The sequence below is a fragment of the Eptesicus fuscus genome, chromosome 17 (genome assembly GCF_027574615.1).
Source record: "Eptesicus fuscus isolate TK198812 chromosome 17, DD_ASM_mEF_20220401, whole genome shotgun sequence".
Classification (NCBI taxonomy): Eukaryota; Metazoa; Chordata; class Mammalia; order Chiroptera; family Vespertilionidae; genus Eptesicus; species Eptesicus fuscus.
The window spans coordinates 61,858,820-61,872,719 of record NC_072489.1 but is presented as its reverse complement, the minus strand read 5'-3'; the positions used below and the strand labels follow the sequence as shown (position 1 = coordinate 61,872,719).

The 13,900-nt window shown below is 43.9% G+C and overlaps 1 protein-coding gene and 1 long non-coding RNA gene across 4 annotated transcripts in view; one reads left to right on the top strand and one right to left on the bottom strand.

The window, feature by feature from the left end:
* The window catches only part of SEC23IP (SEC23 interacting protein), a 37,498-nt gene extending 34,432 nt beyond the window's left edge, over positions 1-3,066 (top strand). For both annotated transcript variants that reach the window (XM_054728672.1, XM_028136363.2), the window contains exon 19: positions 1,295-3,066. The gene's annotated coding sequence lies outside the window, so the exon portion shown is untranslated. The remainder of the gene's footprint in view (positions 1-1,294) is intronic.
* A 671-nt stretch (positions 3,067-3,737) lies between these two features.
* LOC129151984 (uncharacterized) lies at positions 3,738-11,678 on the bottom strand. Of its 2 annotated transcripts, none has more exons than XR_008558690.1 (3): positions 11,461-11,678; positions 11,067-11,255; positions 3,738-3,820 (listed from the first exon to the last, which is right to left on the bottom strand). It is a non-coding gene; the product is annotated as an uncharacterized LOC129151984 (long non-coding RNA). The 2 variants fall into 2 exon arrangements; XR_008558691.1 differs by lacking the exon at positions 11,461-11,678 and adding an exon at positions 11,356-11,377.
* Positions 11,679-13,900: the final 2,222 nt, after the last annotated feature.

Genomic DNA, 13,900 nt, shown 5'->3' with positions numbered 1-13,900 from the left:
AAGCAGGAGGCTTGGGTTGCCCCCAGCGATGGAGGAAGCCAAGCTTCCTGCCCGTCCTGGCATGCCCTGGTATTTCAGGCAGAGAAGGAATGTATCAGAAATTGAGTTGCCTCATTGTTTTTCATGATAGTATAGTACTCCATCAACTTACACCATAATTTGTATAACATGTTCCTTGCTGATAGGTATTTATTATCCTAATCTTTACTAGTATAAATAGTGCTTCAGTGGTACATGATATTTAATAGCTGCATTGTAGTTTTATTTATTAAAATGCTTTGTTGGGTGTTTAGGTGATTTTTCTATTTTCACTATTATAAATAATTCTAACATGTAGTTGTACATCCTTTTTGTACATTTCTGACTGTTTGCTTGGGATAAATTCCATAGAAACAGCATTGTTAGATCTAAGTATGTTGCACATTTTAAAAGGTTTTGGATCTATAATTATTGCTAAATTACATTTCAGAGAGGTTGCCTAAATTTTCATATCTACCACCAATGCATGTGCTGGTTTTCCTGCACCCTTGCCAACATTGGGTAGAATTGTTTTCAAAAATTTTGCCAATTTGATAGTCAGAAATTGTTATGTCATTGCTTTACCTTACATTTTTTAAAAAAATATATATTTTATTGATTTTTTACAGAGAGGAAGGGAGAGGGACAGAGAGCTAGAAACATTGATGAGAGAGAAGCTTTGACCAGCTGCCTCTTACACATCCCCTACCGGGGATGTGCCCGCAACCAAGGTACATGCCCTTGACCGGAATCAAACCTGGGACCTTTCAGTCTGCAGAACGACGCTCTATCCACTGAGCCAAACCGGTTTCGGCTACCTTACATTTTTATTACTAGTGAAATTGAGCTTTTTTGGTGTATTTATTTGGCTGCTTGTATTTATTCTATTGTCAATTGCCTATTCTTGACCTTTACTTATTGTTCTGGAGGTGCGGGGTAGGGTATTTTTATTTCTTATTAATGATTATGATATTTAACAGTAATAACCCTTTGCCATTGCAAATATATTTTTTCCAGTGCACATTTGTAATTTATTTTTGCTTATGCTTTGGGTATTTTGGGGATGGAGAGCATGGTTTTAAAATATGTAGGCCAATCTTTTAAGATTCTTATTTAAATAATACACACACACACACACACACACACACACACACACACACACACATATTTATGTGGCCAACATTTGTTTTTTAGGGTTTCTGTGTCTCTTTTATTGACTTATTTATATATTTACCATATTTCACTGACTTCAAATTATATATTTTTCACATTTCAGCATCTTTAACTTTGGAATGCATCTTAAAAACAGCTGTTGCCTGGAGGGAAGTTGAGTTCTTCTGGACATGGTTTGCATGTTTTGGCCAGTCATTGGGGGCACCACCACCCTGCGTCTTCTTAAGCTAATTTCTCTGAGAGTTTCTTGGACTACGCTGGTATTGTGAATTCAGACACAAAATTTGCAGGCAGGACAGGGTGGGTGCACTAGTTTAGCAACCAAGGTATCCCCTCCCTCCCTTCCCATTGTCAAGGAGGAGGTGTGCAGACTTCTCTGCCATCCCTTCTGCGGGAATGGTTGTTTTTACCCTTCCCCGAGGCTGTAGCCATTTGGCACACTCACTTTTTGTGAAGGTCTCTATCTCCTTTTAGCTTCGTATCCTGGGCGTCTTTTATTTGCATGGTGCGTAAAATAATGGTGTATTAGATTCATTGAAATATGGTGTTTTATTATAACCTTATAGTTTTTACTGTCTGACAGTGCAAGTTATTAGTATGCCATAGTCGTCACAATGATTCGAAATAAATTTTGAAATTATTTAAGTTCCCCATTAGTCTCTCTTCACTGAACGAACAAAACTCAAACAATATAGTCCTAGGATTTTAATATCACCTAATATGAAAAAGTAAGACCCTTTCATTTCACACTTAATTGGCTCATTGTTCATTGTTTTATTTCTTCTTCTACTTGGTTTTAAAATTTAGGCAAGAACTTAGGTTCCTAATACTGTACTAATACTATGAAGTAATTAATTTAAAATATTAACAATTCCTGCATACATGGTTCATTCAAGCAGAGATCAATTTTGCTGAATTCTTTTATGTTTATCTCATTTATTCCTTTCTAGAATTGTCCGTAAGCCTCAGATTAACCTGTCAGAAACTTCCTTTTATTCTCCATACCCACTATGATATGAAGGTCACCTGCTATGAACCTCACCGTATGTCCCTGGCTTACTCTGTCCCTTCCCTCCGGTGGCCTGTCTGTCTGAGGACGTGCTCACAGGCTTGCTTTCTGCAGGGCCCTCACAGTGTGTTCTTTTGATCTAGAAAGGAACAGCAGTGCATCACTATGTTACACTGTAAGTTTGTGAGGTTCACCAGGATTCCTTTTTCTTTGAAGACTCTTGTCTTTCCAGAAGTCAACATATAAGTTACATTGCTGAGAAAATTCTCAGAGGACATTCCCATTTATTCCTGTGATGGATTGACAGACAAAGTGATGCATTGACAGTTGCTCAAATACAATTCTCAGATGTAGGGATTCATTTAGAAGAAAACATACAGAACAAAAAGACAATGGAAACAGTACCACATTTGGGCAGTGTAGATGAAAAATGTCATCATCAAAATGATGCAATTAAAGATACCTCAGTTCAGTTGTCAAAGTAGTGTGTGATGTCCATGAGGAAATACAGCATGCAGACGGTTGTTTCTGTTTCTTAAAAACCTGTTGCAGTGGGCTGTTAGACTTGCGTTTTTTAAATGTAGAATGTTCTTTTTATTCAAGTATGGCCTGATTGAGACTATAGTACAATGAGTTAAAAAAACTTGTGTTCTACTTTAAATGTGAATTGTTCTGAACTGCTTTAATGAAGCATCACTGTATTTGTTAAGAGGCACTAACCACAGTCACTTATATTCCAAGTTGAATCTGAGGTTTTGGTAAAGCCTTTTGAGCTGCTGAGGAGAGCACAGCTGTGGGAGGAAGTGCAGCGCCTGACTGACTGCATGGCAGTCCTCTGAGGCTCTCCCTGCATGTCGATTCCGGGGGCGGGGGGCGGGGGGGCGGGGGATGCTGCAGGGTGCTGTGCAGTCACCCTATCCTGAAGCTCCAGGTAATGTGAGAACCAGACTAGAGGACTTTTGATTTTTTATTTTATTTACTTTATATTAATTTCATTTATACCGAAGTGTTTGAAAATATGAAATGTATTGTTTCTAGACCATAAATCAATTTCATGAAAAGACTGTTCTGTAATATTTTATTTTGTTTTACTATAACTTTAGATATTCTTAACTCTTTTCCTAATACTACATGGAAATACTGATTTTTCTCCGTTTGTTATGTAGTAGAAACATTTTACACTGTTTACATAGTTCTCATGGAACATAGAATTTTTTAGAAGCAACGTATGATACACATTTTTGTGTATATATTCTAATTAGTGTGAATAAAACAGTAATATCAGTGTATCTTTTTAAAGTATCAAATGTCTGTATTTCTCTTATCTTCCTTAAAAGTTTGGCATTTATTTACTTTTCTTTGTGAGTACGTGCTATATATTAGTAATACATAGCATTTGCTCCTAATAATAGAATAGGACAGTAGAATTGTAGAGCTGCAGTGGACCCCAGACAACGTATATTCCAAGCACCTTGTGTGTAGCTGAGGACACGGCACTCGGTGCCGTCCGCAGACGGTGAGCACAGGCCTGGGCCGGAGCACAGCTTCCCTGCTCCTCTGTCTTCACTTCTCCAGGCCAGTGCTGCTGCTTTTCACTTGTTCTCCCTGGATGTCCAAAGACTGATGAAATTCAGAGAAATGAGGGTTATTTATGTATATTGTAATAAATTCTAATGTGATTTTGCAATTTACAACTGGTTTTGTCTGCGTTATTCAGCCTGTGTCTTCTAAATATTGGGCAGAGGAGGAGGATTACCGGGGGCAGTTCTGGGAGAAATGTGTTCCCGCCCAGGTTCAGGAAACCCTGTGATTTTAACTCCAAGAAACGTGCTCCGCCTGTGATATTTAATACATTCTTACTGATTTCAGAGAGGAAGGGTGAGGGAGAGAGAGATAGAAACATCAGTGATGAGAAACTGATCAGGCCCCCAATCCCGGCATGTGCCCTGACCTGAAACAAACTGTGACTCCTGGTTCTTAGGTTGATGTCCAACCACTGAGCCACGCTGGCTGAATGCCTGTGCTATTTGTATCACTCTTCAGTTTCTTACAAAAACCAAATAAACTGTGTTCCCAGAGGGCAGTCTCCACTGACTAGCATATTGTTCACTATTGTCATCACCATGCCTATCAGGGTCTTGTCGCCCAGTCACTCACTTTCCAAATATTCGTTGAATAAAAGAATTTTAAAAATAAAATACATAATTTTAACACTTGGACAAGACCTTGGAAGACCATATAGATCAGTGGTCCATTTGCCAACTTTTAAAAGACAGGAAAACCTTTTTTCAAATGAAAACTCATCAAATTTCTCATATAAACTAGTTGCGAGTATAAGCTGCTGAGTAAAGCTTGACACCCTCCCCTTTTTCCCAGGATACAGCCCCCGATCTGGATCAGTGCCCTTTTTTCTCAGGAGGAAATCAAGTCTGCAGTTGTTCTGATTTCATAGGAACGTTTGGGGCAAACACTCAACTTGTCGGAAAGTCATCCTCAGCAGATGAGGACGGTGACCTGGTCGTGTTTGTTAACATGGTGTGAAACGAGAGGAAACTGCTTTCTGAGTCTGACAGACCTCTGTGTATGCCTCTTTTTCTTCCTTTAAAAAAAAAAAACACTAAATTTTTTCCCATCGACGTTTATTAGATTACCATTGTTTTAGGTGTTGACGACTTGATACCTTAGTGCTGAACCATAGGTTTACCCAGCAACATTCCGGTGGTTTCCCAGGCAGATTTTGCCACCTGAGAGGGGGGTGATTGAACTGCAGGCACTGAGTGTCGGTTTTCTTTCCAGTTGCAGCTCTCCTTGTAACCTAGTAGCTGGCATTTGGGCCGAGTGTGAGTCGGGGCCCCAGGACCGGGTCCTCGAAGGGAGCGAAGAGGCCTTGGCTCCTTTGTGCGCGGAGGTGCCGTCATGGTGACCCCACTGTTGCCCGTTTCCCTGGAAGCATTGGTGGACTGTCAGCGGCTCGTCTCCTGGGTATTTCTGTACTCGGAACAGGTTATCAGTCTTGTCCTGGCATTTCACCTCTGCAGGCTCTGACTGCACTGAGCTTACCAAAACCGATGGCATAGTCACGAGCTCTGGTGCACGCCTGGTTGTGTTTGTGGTCCAGCTCTAGCTGTGGGTCCTTGGGAAGACCCGCCCCGCACTCCCCAACTCTCGGCAGGCAAAGTGTGGTTTGTTGTTGGTCCGTTTCCTGTCTTGAAATTCCTCCATTTCATACAGTGGCTGTGAGACTTGAACCAAAGTAAGAGCACAGTCCATGTGACAGTGCTGGGCGTATAGTAAGGACTCCAAACGTCAGCTGGTTACCAGCGTTGTTGCTCTTCCTTCACCCTGAGCACTGGGTTCAGGAAGACCCAGGCCTTCCGGGCCAGGTCGCTGCCACTTCCTGTCCTCCTGGCTTGGGCTTTGGCCAGGTATTTCGTAGCTGAGACAAAAACGAGAGAGGCTGAGTGTCTGCTTCAGTGGCCTAGGTGTTTGCAGGTTGTGGGTACTTGTTCCATGGCTGGCTTGTTTCATTTAGCACGATGCCCTCAGGGTTCATCCATAGTGTAGAATTTACCAGAACTTCCTTCCTTCTTAAGGCTGAATAACATTCCATTGAGTTTGTAGACAACAGTTTGTTTATGAACACTGGGGGTACTTGCCCCTTTGGCTATTGTGAATAATACTGCCTCGAACATGGGTGAGCCTATGTCACTTGGAGTCCTTGCTTTCAATGCCTTAAAGTATATATGCCAATGGATATTTGAAAGCTGTGGAGCATTGAGGAAGAAACTCCAAAGTGCCTTCCACGGTGTCAGTAGCCCTGGCTCGACTGGCCTCACTGTCGCAGCCTCTGCTTCTTAGCCTCCTGCCTCTGATTGTGTCACCGCATGTTGAGCTTGCAAAGTCCTACCAGCCTGCTGTCGCAGCACTCGGGGCTGCAGGAAGGGGAGATGAAAGAGAGGTTTGCTGCTGCTGCTGCGTTCAGGACTTCCACAAACGTACATTTGTCTATTTTATTGTGTAATTCCAACTGCCAGAATGACCCTGAACAGTGCACAGGCTGCAATAAAGCATCAATACTCGGCTTCTAGGACAATAAAAATCAGAAGGAAGAAACAGCAGCAGGAGAAAGAAATTACTGGGAAACACTCAGAAGGAAATGCCTTGGCTGTTTTTTACGTTTCCCCCGATTGTTTAAAGTCTGTGTATTCAATGCAGTGCTGTTGGTGGTGGGAGACTGCTGACAGCCTGGTCTGCCAGAGGGAGGTGGTTCGATAAATCACACTCCTCCACAGCATGGGACACTGTGTAGCAGTGAAAAGGAGCAATCACCCTCTGCAGAGAAAGAGCTACCAGACATTTTAAGTGAAATACCAAAGGCAAAATGCTGCAGATTGGAGAGTATGCTGTCCTTTGTGGGACAAGGGAGCAACTGAGAGAGAGAGAGAGAGAGAGAGAGAGAGAGAGAGAGAGAGAGAGAGAGAGAACACATATAATACACTCTTACGCTTACTTGTGTAAATATAATGAGACTCTGGAAAGATGCATAAGAAACCAGTATGAGTGGTTACATATAGGAGTGGGAAGGAGATGGTCACAGTATGACTTTATATATATATATATACATTTTTTTTTGAGTGATGTGACTATATCACCTACTATAATAAAATGAAAGGACTTATATTTTCCCACCAGCTTGACTGGCAGAGAGGCTTGACATCTAAATTAAGTTGATTTATAGGCAATAAACAATTATACAATTTGTGAGAAAAATCTGTTACAGGCTACTTAGAATTTATCTGTGGTCAAGGAAGCCAACAGCTTGTTCTGATTCCAGTTTTGGAGATGCCTGAGAAGAGAGGGGGAAGGGATGGGAAGCCAAAGCCAGGATGGGCCAGGACTGGCTTTTCCTCTCCCTCACATTGCCCTGGGTGACCCAGGTGGTTGCTGGCACTCTCCAGCAAATGGCTAGACCAGAGCTGACTCCTCAGCCAACAGTCAGCAAGAAACTGAAAAGAAACCACTTAGCCCTAGCCGGTTTTACTCAGTGGTTAGAGCATCAGCTTGTGGACTGAAGGGTCCCAGGTTCGATTCCCGTCAAGGGCACATGCCTGGGTTGTGGGCTCCATCCAATATGCAGGAAGCAGCCAATCAATGATTCCTCTCGTCATTGATGTTTCTATCTTTCTCTTCCTCTCCCTTCCTCTCTGAAATCAATAAAATTAAAAAAAAAAGAAAAAAAAGCAACTGCTTGGTGAGTTTGGATTGGATTCTCCAGTCCTGATCAAGCCTTGTGATGATTGTAGCCTCAACCTACAGCTTGATGGCAACCTTGTCAGAGACCCAGAGACAGATTTGCTCAGTTCCGCAGCTCTGTATGTCAGATAATACTGTTTGTTGTTTTAAGCTGCTTAGTTTGGGGTTGACTTTCTATGCAGCAACAGATAACTAATATATAAGAGGAAAATCACAAATGGATACTTTCATAAGTGTTAGCAATCACTGTATTTAGATATCATAAGTTTTTGAGAATTCAAATACAGATATGAGCTATTTTTAAAAAAGTAAGCTTTTTATTTTTGAATCATTTTAGATTTACATACAAGTTGCAAAGGCAGTGGAGAGGGTTTCCAAGCAGCTCTCACGCAGTTTCCACCATTGGTACATCTTATATCAACATTGTACGTTTGTCAAAACTACGACACTGATGTTGGGGCATTGTGTTACCAAAGTCCGGTTTTCCATGATGAGCCTCTCTCTGTTGCAGGGTTCCCCCAGGGACCCACACTGCATTAAGTTATCAGATCTCCGGTGGCTCAGTCTGTCTTTGTCTTTCATCCCCCGGACAGCAGTCTGGGCTGTGCCAAAATTACTCCTGTTTGGTGGGTTTTCTTTGACTGGGACAATGCTAGGAAACTGAACCACTAGTATCCAAGCTTTACAATGGTTGCAACACTTACCCATTGATAATTGGTTTTGTGTTTATTTGTACAATTATATGGTTGTCTGCCGTCCCTACTAGCCTCTAAAGTCCATGAAGGTAGGGACTGTGTCTGCTTTTGTGGGCCTAGCGTGATGTCTGCAACATCGTAGTTTCTCCATCAGTATATGCTGAGTAAATATGTTCATTCACACCTACTAGTATAGGCGCACGCCTATAGTTAATGATCCATAGTACTTTTAATGAGTAAAGGAGCCTCAGTATTCCTCTGAGGACTGAGAATTGTGTCTAAAGTATATTAAGTCCTAAACAAATCACGACTATTTGCCAGATACACTACAGTACTACACTAGCCGGGGAAGCGAGCATGCGATTCAGTTACATAAAACAGGAATTGCAAAATTCCGAAGTGCTCTGCCTCCCTTAGTTAGGAAGTCTTGTTTGGTGCCTGGGAATTGCTCCTCAAGTCAGCCTGGTACAGTTCGTGGGTGAAGCTGTGATGGGCACAGCGCTGCCATCCCAGAGGCAGGCACCAGGTGTGGGCCGGACAAGGAGAGAACCGCCAGGTCCTCAGGAGCAGGCCTTGCAGGGAAGCTACACAGGCTAACAGCACGAGGGGCGGAATGTGGATTCCTAGGGCTCATCTGCCTCTCAGAAATCTGAAGCCTAAGTTCAGAAAAATGCCCTAACTGAATGCAATTTCATTTTAATTCAGGGCAAAGCTCTCATACATCTCTTAACATTTGAGGTTAAAATAGTCACTCTTTAATATTCCAATTTGTATTATATAAATGTTGGTATTTTATATTTATGTTTATAATATGATATTTTTATTATGGATAATTATTGGTATTTTAGTTGAGATGCTAAGTGCAAATCATTTGTTTCACTTTTTAGGGTGGGAAAGGTTGAAGGCAGCGGTGATGGCACCATTTGGGAAGTCCCATGTTAATGGAATTTGGGGCATGAGGAAAGCTGAGCTGGTGACATCTGTGGCTGCAACAATAATGCGTTCCAGTGGCAGCTGAGCTGGCTTGTTCTTACAGGCTTTATGGGGTGCTTTATACGTAATTCAGAAATAATAATAAACTGAAGTTGGATCTTGGCTCCTCTCCCAGATTAAATCCCTTGAATGTTTATCTGACACAAGAGTCAGAAAGAATTCAGTTTTAGACCTGTATATTTAGTTAAATGCAGTGACAATTTTTTTTTGTATATAGAAAAAATAAAAATGTGTTTCAGAGTAAAATGCAGAAAAAGTCATTAAAGTAACAATTCAGGATTGGAACTATAACATTTTGCTAGTGACTATGTAACCCAATAAATCAGGTTGGTTTGTTAACTTTCTTTATAATTTATTTTCCATGTTTTTCAGCAAGCTACCAAAAATTCAGCTTTAATAACCTTTTGCACTCGGATGTCGAGTGTGACTCGACACAGTTAGCATTAGAATAAAGGAATCGAGAAAAACAAGCGAGTGCAAAGGGTTAAACATGTCTGTGTTTGATCTAAGACCTTCTATGGAAAGAATTACTTGTGTCCATATTTTAAATTATTTGCTCTCATGAAATTTTCATGACCTTACCCAGATTGCTGTTCCATAAAAGGGCTCATTCATTCATTCATTCACCCATTGTGTGTAAAGGCCTTGCATTGGCTTCCCAATGATTAGCTCAGTGACTATAGTGGCATTTCAAGCACATGAATTGGATGAAGAAATGTCTGCATGCACAGAACATCATTTCGAATGGATTTCCTAAGATGTCATCACTTGGGATGGCTAATTTTCTTTCACTATATGTTCTCCTTTTCTTTAATAATAAAAACAATAATAGGTGATTTTTGTTAAGTATTTACTATTTACCAGACACTATTTTCTGGTGAATGGTGACTGCCTCCCTTCCCACAGCCCAGTAGGCAGGGACTTGCCCTCTCTTAACTGCTTCCCCCTTCTTACTGGTTGGAAAGTAGATGAGATGCTGAGCCAGTAATTTATGTTCTGCCCCATGCTGCACCATCCTGGTTCCAACCTGTCAGGTGCAACATAAAAACTGATGAGCTAATCTGTCTCCAACTAATAATGATAAGAAAGATTAAGTATTTGGGTGTCCTCTCTGTCCCAGCATTCTCGCACCCCCGCCCCCCCCCCCCCCCGCCCGCCCCCCTGAGTTGACCAAATAGAGACTTTGGATTAAAACCAGCCACCCGTTGGAACATTTCTAAAAGCAGAAGTATCAGCCACTCATTTTTATTCACGGGGAATGCTTAGCTCATTTTTCTCCCAGCACCAAGCTGATATCTACATTAAGGAAGAGGTTTATCTATTTACAGGTGAAGGAGTGGAGGTCTGGGAGAGGAAGGAATCATGGCGCATGGGGGCGCTTTTGACAATTCAGAAGGCAAGGGAGGCTTGGTGGGTGCTGGGAGGGGAGGAGGGGAGGTGAACTCTGGCTCTTCAGAGATTTAGTCCAAGTAGGAGGCGTTTATAATCTCTGCTCTTTTCTATATATTTAAGGAAAATCATGCTGAACTCACCGGTGGGACTCTTGTCCTTAGTGCTGCCTAGGGAGGAAAAAAGGAATTGGGGTTTTTGCTCAGGGAAGCTTTTGCCTTGGCAGCCTTTCACCTGGTGGCTAACTGTGAACCTCAGAAGCTGAAACTAATTAGAAACCAAGAAATTTGAAATCTCAGTAAATAGGACATTCTGAGGGTCTTTAGTAGGAAACTGTTGTTTCCCTCTAAAAGCCAAGGTTGCTTATGAGCACCTCCTGCTATTATGAAGGAAAGTCTGATCTAAATGTCCTAACACCAGTAGGTCTCCAAGATCTATTAAGAGAACAGATGCAGTCACATTGAACTGTGTGGATACGCTCCGAGAAATGCGCTGCGAGGTGATTTTGTCATGTGAGCATCATAAAGTGCACTTACCCGGCATAGATGGTGGCGCCTTTGCGGACGGAGGCTCTGTGGTGGAGGCCACTGCTTCTAGGCTACAAGCCTGTGCAGCATGTTAGTTGTCTAAGCAAACACGAGATACAATCAAGCCCGAGAGAAAAGGATGCAATCACCAGACGCTGTGAACGCAAGGTGGATGAGGCTGCTGCCAGCAACCATTTTCTATAAGTAAAAAGAGTTCACTCTAAAATAATGACAACTAGTATAGAAATACATAGACCAGTAACGTGCTTTTCATTATAATTATCCAATAGTTATGTACTGTGCCTAATTGTAGGGACTCAGCTTTTATACGGCTGGCAGCGCAGGTTTGTTTACACCAGCATCACCACAAACACTGGAGTAATGCCTTGACCTATGATGTTACCATGGCGACGACTTCACGCGGGCTACTTGTCACGCTGGCGGCTACGTCTTCACGCTGGTGGCTATGTCCTCACGCTGGTGGCTACGTCCTCACGCTGGCGGCTACGTCCTCACGCTGGCGGCTACGGCTATGTCCTCACGCTGGCGGCTATGTCCTCACGCTGGTGGCTATGTCCTCACGCTGGCGGCTACGTCCTCACGCTGGCGGCTACGTCCTCACGCTGGCGGCTACGTCCTCACGCTGGTGGCTACGTCCTCACGCTGGCGGCTACTCTACATCGTCAGGCCAGCAGCTATGTGGGCATTCTGGCGGCTGTGTCGTCACACCTGCGGCTACGTCGTCACGCCTTAGCGATAAGAAATGTCTCAGCTCCATGACAATCCGTGGAACCACCGTGGAGTGTGCAGCCCGTCGTTGACCAAACGTCCCTATGTGGCGGCGCACGACTGTAAGTGTGAGGACGACGCCCCGCTTCCGAGGCCGCGGTGTTACCACGCGGTGCTGGGGCCTCGGAGTGCGTGTCTGAGCGGAGGAGCTGTCAGGACGTGGGTCGGAGGGTTGGAAGGCGTGACGGGTGGAAGTTTGCGCTGTCCGGCCAGGCCACAAGCACAGGCTGTGGCGGTGATGGAATGCACTTTGAACAGTTTGTACCAGACTTGCAGCCAAGCTCACAGCGGTGGCGGGTGGATAGAGGTCGGTCATCACACCGACGTCCACTCCGGGAGCGTGAGAGGAAGGGCAACAGCCCGAGCGAGGGGCGCCTCCCGCAGGCCCCGCTGCCTCCGCGAGCAGCGGCCAGAGGAGACCAGGTTCAAGGCTTCGCCTTCTGAGGTGTCACCTTAGCCAGTGCACAGTGTGTGCGTGGCGTCGGCGTTGTTTTCAGCCGTTTATTTTCAAAAGCTGCCTTTCTCCTGTGAGAACGTAGCAAGCAGGTGACCAGCCGCCTGGTTTGCCAGGGACGCACAGGGCAGTCCGGAGGAGCCAGCGGCACTGGCCACCCAGGGACAGATGTTTGCGGCCGTTCACGGTCGGTGTTGTCCTATGTTCTTGGTGACCTGTGGCTTCTGGACAAGCCACGTGGCAGGCAACCGGTGACTGTGTTATGGCAAAGAGGCTCTCCCCGTGTAGTGAGCAGGATTTAGATCCACCTCCCTCCCACCCACCCTGGGCCTGTGGTGGTCGCCAAGCCCCTGCTTGATGGGTAGGACGACTCTGCCCCTCCCCTCGCCGTGTGCTTTCAAGCACTGTTGGCTCTATGTCTCGTGGAAAGATTTTTATCTCATCAAAGCTGGTAAGAACCTTGGAGGCAGGAGGTCAGATCTCTGTGTCCCAGGCAGGGGAGGATCACGGGCTCTTGGTTTATGGCCCCAGCAGCGTTGGTCAATTCACATGCTGCTTGATTTATTTATGTCCTGCCCCAGGCTGCACCATCAGGTCGGAGGCAGTCCTGCTGCTCTGCACTCTGACAGCCGGTGATGGGGCAGATCTCATAAACTCGCTGCTTCTCAGTTTACTTCTGTGAAAAGGGGGAGAATGAACTTAGCTGATCAGCAGAGCAGACAGCAGCACTGGCAGGTGACACATGAGCGGTTAAGAGTCAGGCCTCGGTAGATTGTTTGTTGACTGATTCGAATGCACATTCATGCAGCTCACCCCCTCACCTTTACTTTCGCCCGCTGGTAAGCTCTGCACTTTAAGGTGAATGTGGTCGTGGGAACATGCCTTGCTGCCCAGGCTGCCACAGGTTTCTGTCAGTGAGGTTCGCAGAACCCTGTCTGCAGTGGGGCTTGCCTTGAAATAGAAGCTTTAAGCACAAGGCCACCTGATAGTCGCGCTTCAAGATTACTCTTCATAAGTGATGCTGTAACGCCTTTGATCATTTAATATAAGCATGTGATCAATTAAAAATACTTTAAAGGCACGTTAAAATGACAAGTAATTTCAATTCATTGGGATAGGTCTTTATTATATTTCATGCATAATTTGAATTTTATGACCGAGATGAAAAAGTTAACTCTGATAGGTAACTGAAATATAATATGTGCTTCAGAGGAACTTAACTTTTAATTTTTATAAACCTTGGTGTAAGTAATAAAACATTTCTCATAGCAGAGTTGCACAACTGAATGAATCCATGAGCTCCCTGAGTGTCAAAGCATATCAAGCTACTTCAAACCTTATTTAAAGAATAAAACTGTTCAGATTGTTGTGGCTTATGAATTCCTGACTGTGGGTTATGGAATCTATATGTCTTTGGAAGATGGAATAAACATTTTCTGTAGTGCAAAGCCATATCTTTTCTCCTACAAGAAACCCAACTAACCATGATGACAGTGCATATCAGTGTTGTGGCTGCAGTACTTGGCTGCCCAGCGCACTTTATCCCCTTCCTGTTAATGGATCCCCTCCTCATTTTGGGGGTCCCTCCCTCTTTTCCCCT